We start from the raw sequence: 13,853 nt of genomic DNA, 5'->3' as shown, positions 1-13,853 counted from the left end.
CAATTTCTGTTATTTTAGTGAAACAATAGTAGCTTAAAATAACACATCACTTTAAGCCTTTATTAAACATAATCTGTCTCGTTTTACTCCATTTTCTCAAAGATGCTATGTATTTCAATTAATTTTTTTTTTTTTTGTTACTCGTGATCTCAGCTTATTAAGTCATTGACTATAGAGCAAATCAAGTCAACAAGTAGTTCAGTTGTTTCACATTGCAGAAAAAAAAAGGATGGGACGCTCACATGCGTTCTACATAAAAGCTTTTTTATTCCCATTCATGAGGAGAAAGACTGAATACTCTCTACCTGAGGTCGACCTTGAGCTCTTTAAAGCCATGCAAAGCCATTCAGTGCTGCATGTGTGACATTTTAAGACGTTTCAGACATATTTTCAGGGCTAAACTGTTTTTATTAGCCAAGTGTGAGAATAAATTTAGGGGATAGGGTCAATATTTAGCTCTCAGAATCTTCATGATCCTGATTAAAGAGATGTTATTGTTGTTACTGTTCATTTATTACTGTCATTTTAAAGTGGCGGAACATGATCATAACGATGGAATACAGCCAACTGTTGTCATGGCGATCTGCCTGAACCCGAACATCCTCTTCAGAGAAGAGCTGTGATTGGCTGGTTTTATGTAAGGTAACCTTGAATGGATGTATAAATAATACCATTATCATTTGTTTTTTTATGAGCACCAGTCAAGGGCCTCTGTAAGAGTATTTAGAGCATAATACTTTTAGCAAAAATGAGAAATCACAGTGTAAAACATTTCCAAAGTTATGATCTAAAAGTATGAGCAGTTAGTTAAGAGTTAAAGTACCACATAACTTCTCAGAAAACTGCGCCAGTTTACGACAGGATACACACACAAAAAAGACACCAAATATGTAGCCACTGAGTAATGATTCTGTTTTAAGAACCGAGAACGATTATGAACTCAGTAAATTTCCTCAAGATATCTGATCTACTCATTAACTAACTAGTAGTTATATCCTTATTCTTTCTTTGATGACTGAACTACAATCTTCTTATCTAGTGGTCATTATCTATTAAGAAATCACAAAATACATTTAGATAAGAAATGAGTAACTATCTACACGTTAATGGTTAAGTAGCAGTTACTCATTTATACCTGGTTAACTAGCCGTTAGTTACTCATTTATACCTGGTTAACTATCCGTTAGTTACTCATTTATACCTGGTTAACTAGCCGTTAGTTACTCATTTATACCTGGTTAACTAGCCGTTAGTTACTCATTTATACCTGGTTAACTAGCCGTTAGTGACTCATTTATACCTGGTTAACTATCCGTTAGTTACTCATTTATACCTGGTTAACTAGCCGTTAGTTACTCATTTATACCTGGTTAACTAGCCGTTAGTTACTCATTTATACCTGGTTAACTAGCCGTTAGTTACTCATTTATACCTGGTTAACTAGCCGTTAGTTACTCATTTATACCTGGTTAACTAGCCGTTAGTTACTCATTTATACCTGGTTAACTAGCCGTTAGTTACTCATTTATACCTGGTTAACTAGCCGTTAGTTACTCATTTATACCTGGTTAACTAGCCGTTAGTTACTCATTTATACCTGGTTAACTAGCCGTTAGTTACTCATTTATACCTGGTTAACTAGCCGTTACTTACTCATTTATACCTGGTTAACTAGCCGTTAGTTACTCATTTATACCTGGTTAACTAGCCGTTAGTTACTCATTTATACCTGGTTAACTAGCCGTTAGTTACTCATTTATACCTGGTTAACTAGCCGTTAGTTACTCATTTATACCTGGTTAACTAGCCGTTAGTTACTTATTTATACCTGGTTGACTAGCCTTTAGTTACTCATTTATACCTGGTTAACTAGCCGTTAGTTGCTCATTTATACCTGGTTAACCAGCCGTTAGTTGCTCATTTATACCTGGTTAACCAGCCGTTAGTTACTCATTTATACCTGGTTAACCAGCCGTTAGTTACTCATTTATACCTGGTTAACCAGCCGTTAGTTGCTCATTTATACCTGGTTAACTAGCCGTTAGTTACTCATTTATACCTGGTTAACCAGCCGTTAGTTACTCATTTATACCTGGTTAACCAGCCGTTAGTTACTCATTTATACCTGGTTAACCAGCCGTTAGTTGCTCATTTATACCTGGTTAACCAGCCGTTAGTTGCTCATTTATACCTGGTTAACCAGCCGTTAGTTACTCATTTATACCTGGTTAACCAGCCGTTAGTTACTCATTTATACCTGGTTAACCAGCCGTTAGTTACTCATTTATACCTGGTTAACCAGCCGTTAGTTGCTCATTTATACCTGGTTAACCAGCCGTTAGTTGCTCATTTATACCTGGTTAACTAGCCGTTAGTGACTCATTTATACCTGGTTAACTATCCGTTAGTTACTCATTTATACCTGGTTAACTAGCCGTTAGTGACTCATTTATACCTGGTTAACTAGCCGTTAGTTACTCATTTATACCTGGTTAACTAGCCGTTAGTTACTCATTTATACCTGGTTAACTAGCCGTTAGTGACTCATTTATACCTGGTTAACTATCCGTTAGTTACTCATTTATACCTGGTTAACTAGCCGTTAGTGACTCATTTATACCTGGTTAACTAGCCGTTAGTTACTCATTTATACCTGGTTAACTAGCCGTTAGTTACTCATTTATACCTGGTTAACTAGCCGTTAGTGACTCATTTATACCTGGTTAACTATCCGTTAGTTACTCATTTATACCTGGTTAACTAGCCGTTAGTTACTCATTTATACCTGGTTAACTATCCGTTAGTTACTCATTTATACCTGGTTAACTAGCCGTTAGTGACTCATTTATACCTGGTTAACTAGCCGTTAGTTACTCATTTATACCTGGTTAACTAGCCGTTAGTTACTCATTTATACCTGGTTAACTAGCCGTTAGTGACTCATTTATACCTGGTTAACTATCCGTTAGTTACTCATTTATACCTGGTTAACTAGCAGTTAGTTACTCATTTATACCTGGTTAAATAGCAGGTAGTTACTCATTTATACCTGGTTAACTAGTTAGTTACTCATTTATACCTGGTTAACTAGCCGTTAGTGACTCATTTATACCTGGTTAACTATCCGTTAGTTACTCATTTATACCTGGTTAACTAGCCGTTAGTGACTCATTTATACCTGGTTAACTAGCCGTTAGTTACTCATTTATACCTGGTTAACTAGCCGTTAGTTACTCATTTATACCTGGTTAACTAGCCGTTAGTTACTCATTTATACCTGGTTAACCAGCCGTTAGTTACTCATTTATACCTGGTTAACTAGCCGTTAGTGACTCATTTATACCTGGTTAACTAGCCGTTAGTGACTCATTTATACCTGGTTAACTAGCCGTTAGTTACTCATTTATACCTGGTTAACTAGCCGTTAGTTACTCATTTATACCTGGTTAGTTTTTAGCTAGTAACCCATCCATGTCTTGGTCACCTTGAAAGTTACTTATTCATTCCCTGTTTAACTAGAGAGTAGTTCCTTTTTTATTTCCAGGTTAACCAGCAGTTAGTTTCTCTTTAATTCTCTTATTGACTTGCACTTAGTTCTGTTTTAAATCCTTGTTAACCATCAGTTACTCATTCATGCACTGACTAGAATGAGCTCATTTCCCATTTATTACCTAGTAACCTTACCAAATTTAGTGTCAGAATACAGACATTTTTATTCATTCATCACCAGTAACCATACCATTTTCAGTGCAGGATGACAACCAGTTAATTCCTCATTCTTTTTACTGGTAAACTAGCAGATAGATTCCAGTTTGTACTCTGTTTAACTAGCACTAACATATTAATCATTCCCTGGTTAATAAGTACATACTGGGTAGGTCCTCTAAACTAGCAGTTAATCAATCATTCACTACCTATAACTGTGCTTATTTTAGCATAGGTTAGCTGTTACTCAGTTATCCATTTACTCCCTGGTTTTTAGTCTCTGAATAATTGCTTAGTTACACATTCATTCCCTCATAAATGTGTCATATTTTTGTACCTTTCTGTAAAGTTTACCAGCCAGAGTTCTGAGTGCTGTTTGATGGATTTGAGGTTTTATTTCCTCACAGCGCTCTGACTAAAACAGCAGCCCTCCTGTCCTCTGTCTATTTGATTATCAGAGACTGTTAATGACTGCTGGAAACAACTTTAAAGGCTGTAAACTGCGTCTGACCTCTGGAACAGAGTGAGTCTGCAGCTTCCCTCCTCTTACATCGCTCTGGATCATCTATGGAGACAAAGTCAAGTAGATTTTAATCGTCTCCTCTTGATATGAGCCGCCCCCTTCATCACCTGCTGCAGGTGTCTCCATTCAGACGCCTCAAAGAGAAGCGCTTTCTGTTTCAATAAAGCACCACCGCATGGAGCTCTGCATCTTTATGCTGTGTGTTTAGAGCTATATTGAGCACATTATCCTCTGCTTGATAACGAATCCCCCCCCACACACACACATAGGAATGCTAAACACACAGTAATGCCATACATGCTGCACAGAGCCTCACATAGTCAGGATTCTGTTGTTGTTTATTCACGCTCATTGAATGCATTCAGTGTGTGTGTGCGCGCTCATGTGTGTGAGATGAGTCACAGATCAGTTGAGTGGGATGTTTACAAACCCCCAGGCGCTCTCTCTCTCTCTCTGTCGACACATAATGCAGCCACTGACATATGCACGCTGTGATTCTTCTGTGTGTGTGTGTGTGTGTGTGTGTTAACGCATTGACAGCGTTTGACAGTAATCTATGAAATGAGGCTGCAGCTGCATCACACACACACACACACACACACACACTGGTTTCTTCTCGAGATGTCTCAGAGGAAATGATCCTGATTATGATTGTGATGAAGATGATGATGATAAAATTAATACGATGAAGGTGTGATGAATAAGGATCTCTTCCTCTGATGCTGCTGCTGATGATGATACACTTTAGATGATGAAAATGATGCAATCAGGAAGGAAAGGATGACTGGAATGAAGGAAATCAAGTACATGATGATTTTGACGATGAAGTTGGTTGATTTGTATGTTAACATCCGGCATCACCATCCATCCTGGGTGACTGGGTACCAGCCTTAAGGCCAGGTGAGAACAGGGCTGCCCTCAGAACTGGCTGGGCCCCTGATAAACCCAAAGAATAGCCCCTCCCCTATTTATGATTCATTGATAACATCGATGCATGTGTGATGGATCATGTGTGATGCACCGCGGTTTGAAACAACTGGGCCTAATGGGAAAGCGCCCTGAAAACCCCTCTGTTCAGCCCTGCTCAGCTGTTTCTGTGTCTGTGGCTTTAAATCTTACTGAGCTGCCTGACTCCGTCCCTGACTCCGCCCATCTCAGGAAATGGATGTGGCTTAATGGGTGTGGCTCTCCTGATACAGCTGAGATGTGTAGAGGAGGGTAGAACTTTCTACAAAGAAGGGAGGGCCAAGGAAACCTGGGGGCGGGGCTAACTCCCCACATGACATCATGAGGGGAAAATCTGAGAGTGGCTTGTTTCAGCACAGATTTACTGAAAGCTGGATAAAGAGAGGGAGGGGGGATTGGATTTTTCTGATTCTTGGGGGGAATGTGGACAGGCAAGGGGCACATACTTTTGCTAGAAAAGCCTGAAAAAGTGATTTTTGCATAATATGTCCCTTTAACTCACACTTTTGCCCATTTTTGTCACTTGTTTTTGCTACCTTTATCCCATTTTTTCCACTTTTTGACACTGTTTTGCCACTTTCAACCAATTTTTCCTAATTTTCTACCCCTTTATATCACTTTGTGTCAAAGTCACTTCTTTTGGACACTTTCATCCAATTTTGCCACACTTTGTCCATTTTTTGCCCTGTTTTGCAGCTTTAAACCCACTTTTCTGAAGTCAATTTTTCCACTCCTTTTTGCCATTTTATTGCCCATTTTTGCCACATTGTTTTGCGAGTTCTTTCCCATTTTTGCCAAATTTCCTTTAAGTTTTTGTCTCTTTTCACGACTTTGTAAATATTCTCCATTTTTTTCTCCTTTATTTTCTGGCATCTTGGCATTTGTGCACATGATGGCTTAACTTTGAAGTCTGACATTATTTTTTTTAAATAGTTTAGTACAATAAACCAAGGAGAAGGCATGGATGGACTAACCTCTGCTCACCCCTGGATCTAGATGGACTCTAGTCACACGGTAATCACAAGTAAGAGTCTTTGATCAGGGCAGAATTAGCTATAGAAAGTGTTTCATGTGCATTTGTTGAAAGCTGCATTTGTTCAGCGGCGATGTTCTTGTCTCTGCTTATGTGTTGTTGATTTACTTTGCTGTGTCCATTTATATCCAGTACAGTGCCTTCAACCACACAGACACTAGCGTGACTGCCATAGGATCTTTTCAGATGATGCCCCGCAGCAGCGGAGAAGTCCCCTTGGGGGTAAAGAAGTTATTCTACATTTAGAAACGTTCCCAAAAAGACCACATTCTGAGCTGTTTACGACTGTGCCAAACATACGAGGCGAGAAAATATAAGCTACTCAATTCTTAAACTACTTCTGTGTCCAAAAGTTGTGAAATATTCTGGCAAGTTTTTTAAAATCACAGAGAAACAAAATTTAAAAGCCTCCATCCGCTTTGGTTCAATACAGTTTTGTCATGTTGTAGCTCAATAAACTACCCGTGCTTCCTCAGCTGATGTCTGTCCAGTCTCTCTTGTACCAGGAGATCAGTAGAGCTGGTTGTTTGGCTCCCTTGGTACCAGTTTGTCTTTTAAAATGTGGATTAAATAACAACAAAGGACGGAGGAGAGGAAACTGGCCCTCAAACAGGAGCTAGCCACCGTGGCTAACATTAAAGAGTCGTTTCATAGCATAGGCTTGTTCATGAACGGAGCATCATTACTTAGAAGCTCCTCCTACAAGGTTTGTTCTGTTGATAGTACATCCGTATAAAAGCATGTTTACGACAAAATGGGGAATTATTTAATGTGTTAAAGGGGCTAAGTTAGCCTTTTAGCACAATACAAGACTCCTTAAGAGTCTTGTTTCCCTCATCTGGCTAGAGGAGGCTAGATCCTCAGAGGTCTGAAGGACTGTGTAGTATGTTATATTGACTGCATTTGTTGTCAATTTACTTTGCTGTGTCCATTTATATCCAGTGCTTTGCACAAACACTCGTGTGATTGCAATAGAATCAAAACATCTTAATGAAGTTTTCTAATCTGGTATCAACTTTTTTACATCCTGGTGAGATTTTAAAACTTCTGTTTCCAATATCAGTAGTGAACATTTTATATATTTCTTATACATGAATATAAGATTGTCCTGTCATTTATTTAAACTTTAAACAAGGCTGAGTTATAATGACTTCTTTAAAATTGAATGTGCTTCATATTAACAATGATTAACTGCCGAGAATTCTCTCTAAACGGCTGCAGGATTCATCTCAAACTGTATTTGTCTCTGTCTTTTCTCTCTCCATATTGAGGTCAGTCTCTGCTTTTTGTCTTGTAGCCTGCAGAGACTCATTCTTCCACTTCACTGCTCCTTTTCCTCCACTCCCTCCTCCGCAGCTCCACGGGGATGAAAGATGGCTGCTCGTCTTGTTGACGGCTGTCAGACAATCGCTGCTGTCGTCAATTAATTTGGTGTTTAAGATCCACTGGTTTGTGTCCTGTTTGTTGTTCTGTTCACTGTCAAAACATCCGCTCCAGTCCGCTGTGAAAGAAGCCGGCCTCTTTGTAAAGTATGAGTCCACCTCAGTAATAAACTTCACGTTCATGTGGATCAATCTATGGAAGAGGATTAGGGCTAGGGCTGAACAATTTGCAAAATTAATCTATTGCGATTTTTTTCCTAAATATTGCGATTATTCTTGGGTTAATCTTGTGTATTTTTTGACAAATTCAAGCAACAAATTGTCACTTTTTTGTCACTTCTTACCCATTTTTGACACTTTTCACTCAGTTTCTGCCATTTTATATATTTTTTGGCCATTTTCACCCTGTATGCCACCTTTTTGCCACTTTTTGTTCATTTCAGTCATGTTTCACTCATTTTTTACTATGTAATGGCCAATTTTTGACCATTTTTTTCCACCTGTAACTCATTTTTTGTCACTCTTCACCCATTCTGACCACTTTCTGCCCTTTCCTGCACCAAAATTTTGTCACTTTCCACCCGAATTTTGCCGTTTTATGCTTGTTTTGGTCATTTTCACCCATTTTTGCCAGCTTTTTTGCTGCTTTTTGATTAAGAAACACATACATACACAAAAAGGAGGATTTTTGTAAACCATTTTAAAAAAAAACGACACTTGAATGTTTGCATAATGTGCATAAAATCTCTGCCCCTGCAAAAAAAATTGATTTATTAAACTGGTATTTTCCACACATTTCAAGTTAAAGAAATATTGCAACTTCTGCCATTTTAAAATTGCAGTGGGCCATGTTGCAATTTATCCTAATTTGTGATTAATTGCCCAGCTGTAATTAGGGCCACTGAAAAAAAAAGACTCAAATTTCTATTTTCACTTGTGAGATTAAAGACAGAATTCTGACTTTTTCTCATAAGTAAACAAAATTGCATCTCAAAAAATGTTTTTTTTCAGTGGCCCTAATCCTCTTCCATACAGCATAAATGAAAAAGAAGCATGTGAACATAAAAGTCTATTTATTATTTCATTAATACTTTGCTTTAATCATGCAAATACAACCCTGTAGCGCCACATTATGTCATAATGCCCCATTATGTAATAACCCTAACTATAGGACTTAGTGTGGGCTCCAAGGTATGCCCTACCAACTACCTTGCCCTAACTCTAACCGCTTAGTGACCTATACCTAAACCTAACCCCCCTTCAGGGCTCTAGACTAAACACCTAACCTTAACCCTAGGACTTAAGGTGGGCTCCAGGGTATACCCTACTACCTTGCCCTAACCCTAACCGCTTAGTAGCTTACAAATTGTGGCATTATTACATAATGTGGCGCTACAAACCCCAATTCCAAAAAAAGTTGGGGCGCTGTGTAAAATGTTAATCAAAACAGAATGCAATAATTGTCAAATATTATAAACCCATATTTCATTCGCAATAAACATAAAAAATATATCAGATGTAGAAATTGAGACATTTTATCATTTCATGAAACATATTAGCTCATTCTGAATTTTAAGGCAGCAACACATCTCAAAAAAGTAGGGACGGGGCAACGAAACCCCGTAAAAGTGTCACTCATGAAAAACAGCTGGAGAAGCATTTTGCAACTAATAAGAATAAATATTAGCAGGTCAATAGCATGACTGGGTATAAAAGGAGCATTTTAGAGACTCTCTCAGAAGTAAAGGTGGGCAGAGTTTCACCAATCTGAAGCAGACTGTGTCTAAAAATTGTGGAACAATTTCAGAAAAGTGTTCCTCAATGTAAAACTGTAAAATCTTTGAATATTCCTCCGTCTACAGTCCATAATATCATCAAAAGATTCAGAGAATCCTGAGAAGTCTCTGTGAGCAAGGGACAAGGCTGAAGGTCAGTGAATGCTCGTGATATTGGAGCCCTCAGGGGCATTGCATGAAAACAGGCATGACTTTGTACTGGAAATCACTGCATAGACTCAGGAACACTTCCAGAAATCGCTGTCTGTCAACACAGTTGGCCGAGCCATCCAGAAATGACCGTTAAAGCTGGATCATGCAGAGAAGAAGCCATATTTGGCCTTCTCTGAGCCAAAGCTTATTTAACCTCCTGAGACCTGAGTTTTTGCTTGGAAAGCAGTTTTAATTTCCCCCACTTATATGAGATAAGTAGGACCTGATAACTTAAAATAAAATCAGCTTTGTCTTTGAACAGGAATCTACTGAAAATGAGCCTTTCCAAAACCCCCAAAAATCCCCTAAATAAAAAAGTTATTTTTTTTATTCTTAAATAAATAATCGATTTGTAAGCCTGCATCTCTGATGGTATGGGGTTGCATTAGTGCCTATGGCTCTATGGTTTTAGAGCAGTGATACTCAACGCGTGGCTCCAGAGCCACATGTGGCCCTTTGTGATGATTTGTGGCTCTTTTATGTCTTAATTTGAAATATAAATGTTTTAACTTTGACCTCAGAAATTTATCATTCCAAGTTACATTATCCAGTTTGTTTCCCTCACTCATACAGTAGCTTTTAATGGTCAAACTTAATTTCTGCTTCTTTTAGCCCATTTTACCACTTCTTTTAGCCATTTTTTCAACCATTTTGCCACTTTTTATCAGTTTTAACCATTTTTATCCTGCTTCTTTGCACTATTTCGCCCATTATAGCTACCTTTTGCCATGAAATGCCACTTTTCCCCATTTTCCCACCTGTTTACAGCTTTTTTGCCCGCTTTAGTCACTTTTCACTCATTTTATGCCGCTTTTTCAACCACTTGTATCGCAACTTTTTGTGACTTTGCACCCACTTTTCACCCAGTTTTCTCCATTGTATGCCTATTTTGCCCCCCCTCCATTTGTTGCCACTTTTAATCCACTTCTGCTGCTTTTAGCCCATTTTACCACTTCTTTTTGTCGCTTTTTCAACCATTTTTGCCACTTTTCATCAGATTTAACCATTTTTATCCTGCTTCTTTGCAGTATTTTTTCCCATTTTAGCTCCCTTTTGCCATGAAATGCCACTTTCCCCCACCTTTTTATGGCTTTTTTTTTTTTTGCCAATTTCAATCACTTTTCACCACTTAATTGTCCCTACTTTTTTTAGATGTGTTGCTGCAATCAAATTCAAAATGAGCTAATATTTCCCATGAAATGGTTTCAACATCTGATAAGTTGTTTATGTTCTATTCTGAATAAAATATGTATTTATGAAATTTGACAATCACTGCATTCTGTTTTTTACATCTTACACAGCGTCCCAACTATTTTGAAATTGGGGTTGCACTTTCAAAAATTGCAAGTTTATACAGGCACAGCTGGAAGCCTCTTTCACCAGTCTGTAGTAGGCAGTTGAGGAACAATTGCACTTCTGCACTGGCTTCATCTTTAAAGAACTGGAGGTTGCTGCTTTCGCGCCCATCACTGAGTCATAAATGTTTAACTATTTAGCTCTGGAAGACTGCTCTTTTTTAGACATGCCTCCTTTAAACAGAGGAGAAACATGATGTGATGCACTGACATGCATTTCTGCTCTTTTTGCTTTTGTTGTGGAGTAATAAGATACCAAACCAAACTGTAATATTCTTCTGACTCAGGTGTCATGTCCTCCAATTTGTCTTGCAACAGGAAGGTCAGCGTCAGAGGTCGCAGCAGCCAAAAACATGTTAAAGAAATGATCCTGTTCCCCAGACTTTTAGCCAAAGTGTGCACTTATTCAGTAATGTCAGCGTGGCATCACCCCCGCAGCTTTGTTCTTCACTTTGGCTGGAAAAATTAAAGGCTGAAATTTGGCAGAATTTCCCTTTAATCCAGAGCCAGGTGGAGTTGGGGGGGTGAATTCCTCAGAGGCAAGTCGTGACAGGAACGAGACTTCGGATAACTTTGTGCTTGTGTGGGTGGTATCCTGGTTAATGTGTCTGCTGGCTCATCACTAAAACTAAACAAACAGCTGCTTTAAATCGACACAATCTGATTTATGGCTTTAATTAATCCACTATACTTTGTTTACATACTGTGTTTGCCAGAGCTCAAGCTGAAGTTAGGAAGAGCTGTGGTGGGTCTTTAATTTCTTTGTTTGACGTCTTTCTATGTTATCATTTACCGAAGCACTGAGTGGAAATTCATCCATGCATTTTATTGACTCTGTTTTCTTTGATTACAGAAGTTTTCTCAAGATCTTAGGAATTAACTTGTCAAGCCGGCATTGTTATTTCATGATTACTATAAAAAGCATTCACCCCTTGTTATTTGTATATCAACAATGGTTGATATAATTTGGCTTTTTAACAAAAAGGGAAAATAGATTTCAAAGTAATGTCAATAAAATATGAATATAATGTTAAATTAGTGACTGTATAAATATTTACCCCAGTTGTCAGCAGGGGTGTAGCTAGGGATTTTGGGCCCCCAGATAGAGTGTTAAACACGGCCCCCCTTAACCAGATAGCCAAGCAACAAATGATGTGCAATTCTAGCAAATGTCTATGCATTTCAATGTATTTTTGAACCATAATTTCCTCCACCAATGAGGTTATGTGATCGGGTGGGTTTGTTCGTTTGTTAGTTAGCAACATAACTCAAAAAGTCAAGGACAGATTTTCATGAAATTTTCAGGAAATGTCACAAATGGCATAAGGAAGAACTGATTAGATTTTGGGACTGATCCGGATCACCGTCTGGATCCAGGAATTTTTTAAAAGATTCTTCACTATTGGGAGATAGGGCCAATGGCGGAGGTCTGCGCTGTTACCACTTCACACCAGGAGATGGCGGACATGAGTAACTTCAATCCCAGCAGCATTTTTGGGAGTGTTTCTATTCAAAGTTTTGGAGTTTATAGAGTTTGAAAGATGCACGCCCAGTGGAGGAGACAAGTCTGAGCGTAACAGAGGGAAAGACAGCGAATTGTAGCGAGAATACTCACAATGCTGGGAGGAATAGAGGAATATTCACCCTCTGCCATGACTTCCAGTCGTCCGGTGAGACCATGGGTGCTTCAGCCATGACAGTCCACCCAAAGCAAAGCTACTGCTTTGCCTCACTGTGTTTCCACCCCACCGGGGAGGGAGTAATCGGCGAATTAGATTTTGGGAGTGATCCGGATCATCGTCTGGATCCAGGAATGTTTTTAAAGGATTCTTCACTATTGGAAGATAGGGCTAATGGCGGAGGTCTGCGCTCTCTGAGTGCTTTTCTACTTTCCTCATTCATGAGCAATATTTTTACTATGGTTAAACAAAATTTACTTCCATTATTTCACAGCACTGGACTGCACCATTTGGATATTTTATTTGATACAAATTTCAGTCTGTGGACCGATTCATTCAATCACTTTTGATTCAATAATGACAATAATTACTAAGAAGAAATAAATAGAAACACTCTTTTCATTGCAGCCTTCTCAAAAGCCCCTTCCTACTCAGGGCCTGGGTATCAGTACCAGTATCAGTATTTATGCAGTAATTTATTTTACATTATAGATTTTTATTTAATTTACATTACTTTGTAGAACTCTATTTTCACTTTGACATCATTAAAGGTATTTTTTAAATTTTTTGGTTAAAAAAAGCTTATTTCTTTTCAACCCAATAAAATCTATAAAAGGGTAAAACATGCAAAGGGCTAAATAAATTTTAAAGGCACAGGTTGAGTTATAGTACATCTGTTACCATGTGAAACAGAGCAAAATAAAATATGTTGAAACATTATTACAGCACTTCATCAAGAATCCCATTAACAAGAGTCCTGGAGTTATACACATAAAAACTAATACAAACATAACGGGTCAAATTCAGATCGCAGAGCAATAAGTCATTAGTCAAAGCATCTACAACCATATGCATGTTCCTCCAATACCTTTAATCTACTTTTAAGAAGATTTAAAGAGACTAGCTCGCCTAGACACAGATCTTCCTGCTCTCCTTTTACCCCTTTCAAGACTTACATTAGCCACAGGGCTAAAGTCAGTCTTATGACTGAGTCCCAGAGTGAAGTCTGTTGCTTCTAGTACTTTTCACATGAAAAAAATCACACAATATGATGGAAGAAGATTAAGTATAGCCTTGAAAAAAAAGGAAATGTCAGTAAATTTGGCTATATGGTCAACATGTCCCTTTGGATTTTCTGGTAGAGAGCAGAATTCATGGTTCAAGTGGTCAAGGTCTTGAAGCAGCAAAGCATCCCCAGACCGCCACACTACCACCACCACGT

The sequence above is a fragment of the Cheilinus undulatus genome, linkage group 23 (assembly GCF_018320785.1).
Source record: "Cheilinus undulatus linkage group 23, ASM1832078v1, whole genome shotgun sequence".
NCBI classification, from domain to species: domain Eukaryota; kingdom Metazoa; phylum Chordata; class Actinopteri; order Labriformes; family Labridae; genus Cheilinus; species Cheilinus undulatus.
The sequence above is the reverse complement of the archived record's forward strand: the minus strand, read 5'-3'. Positions refer to the sequence as shown.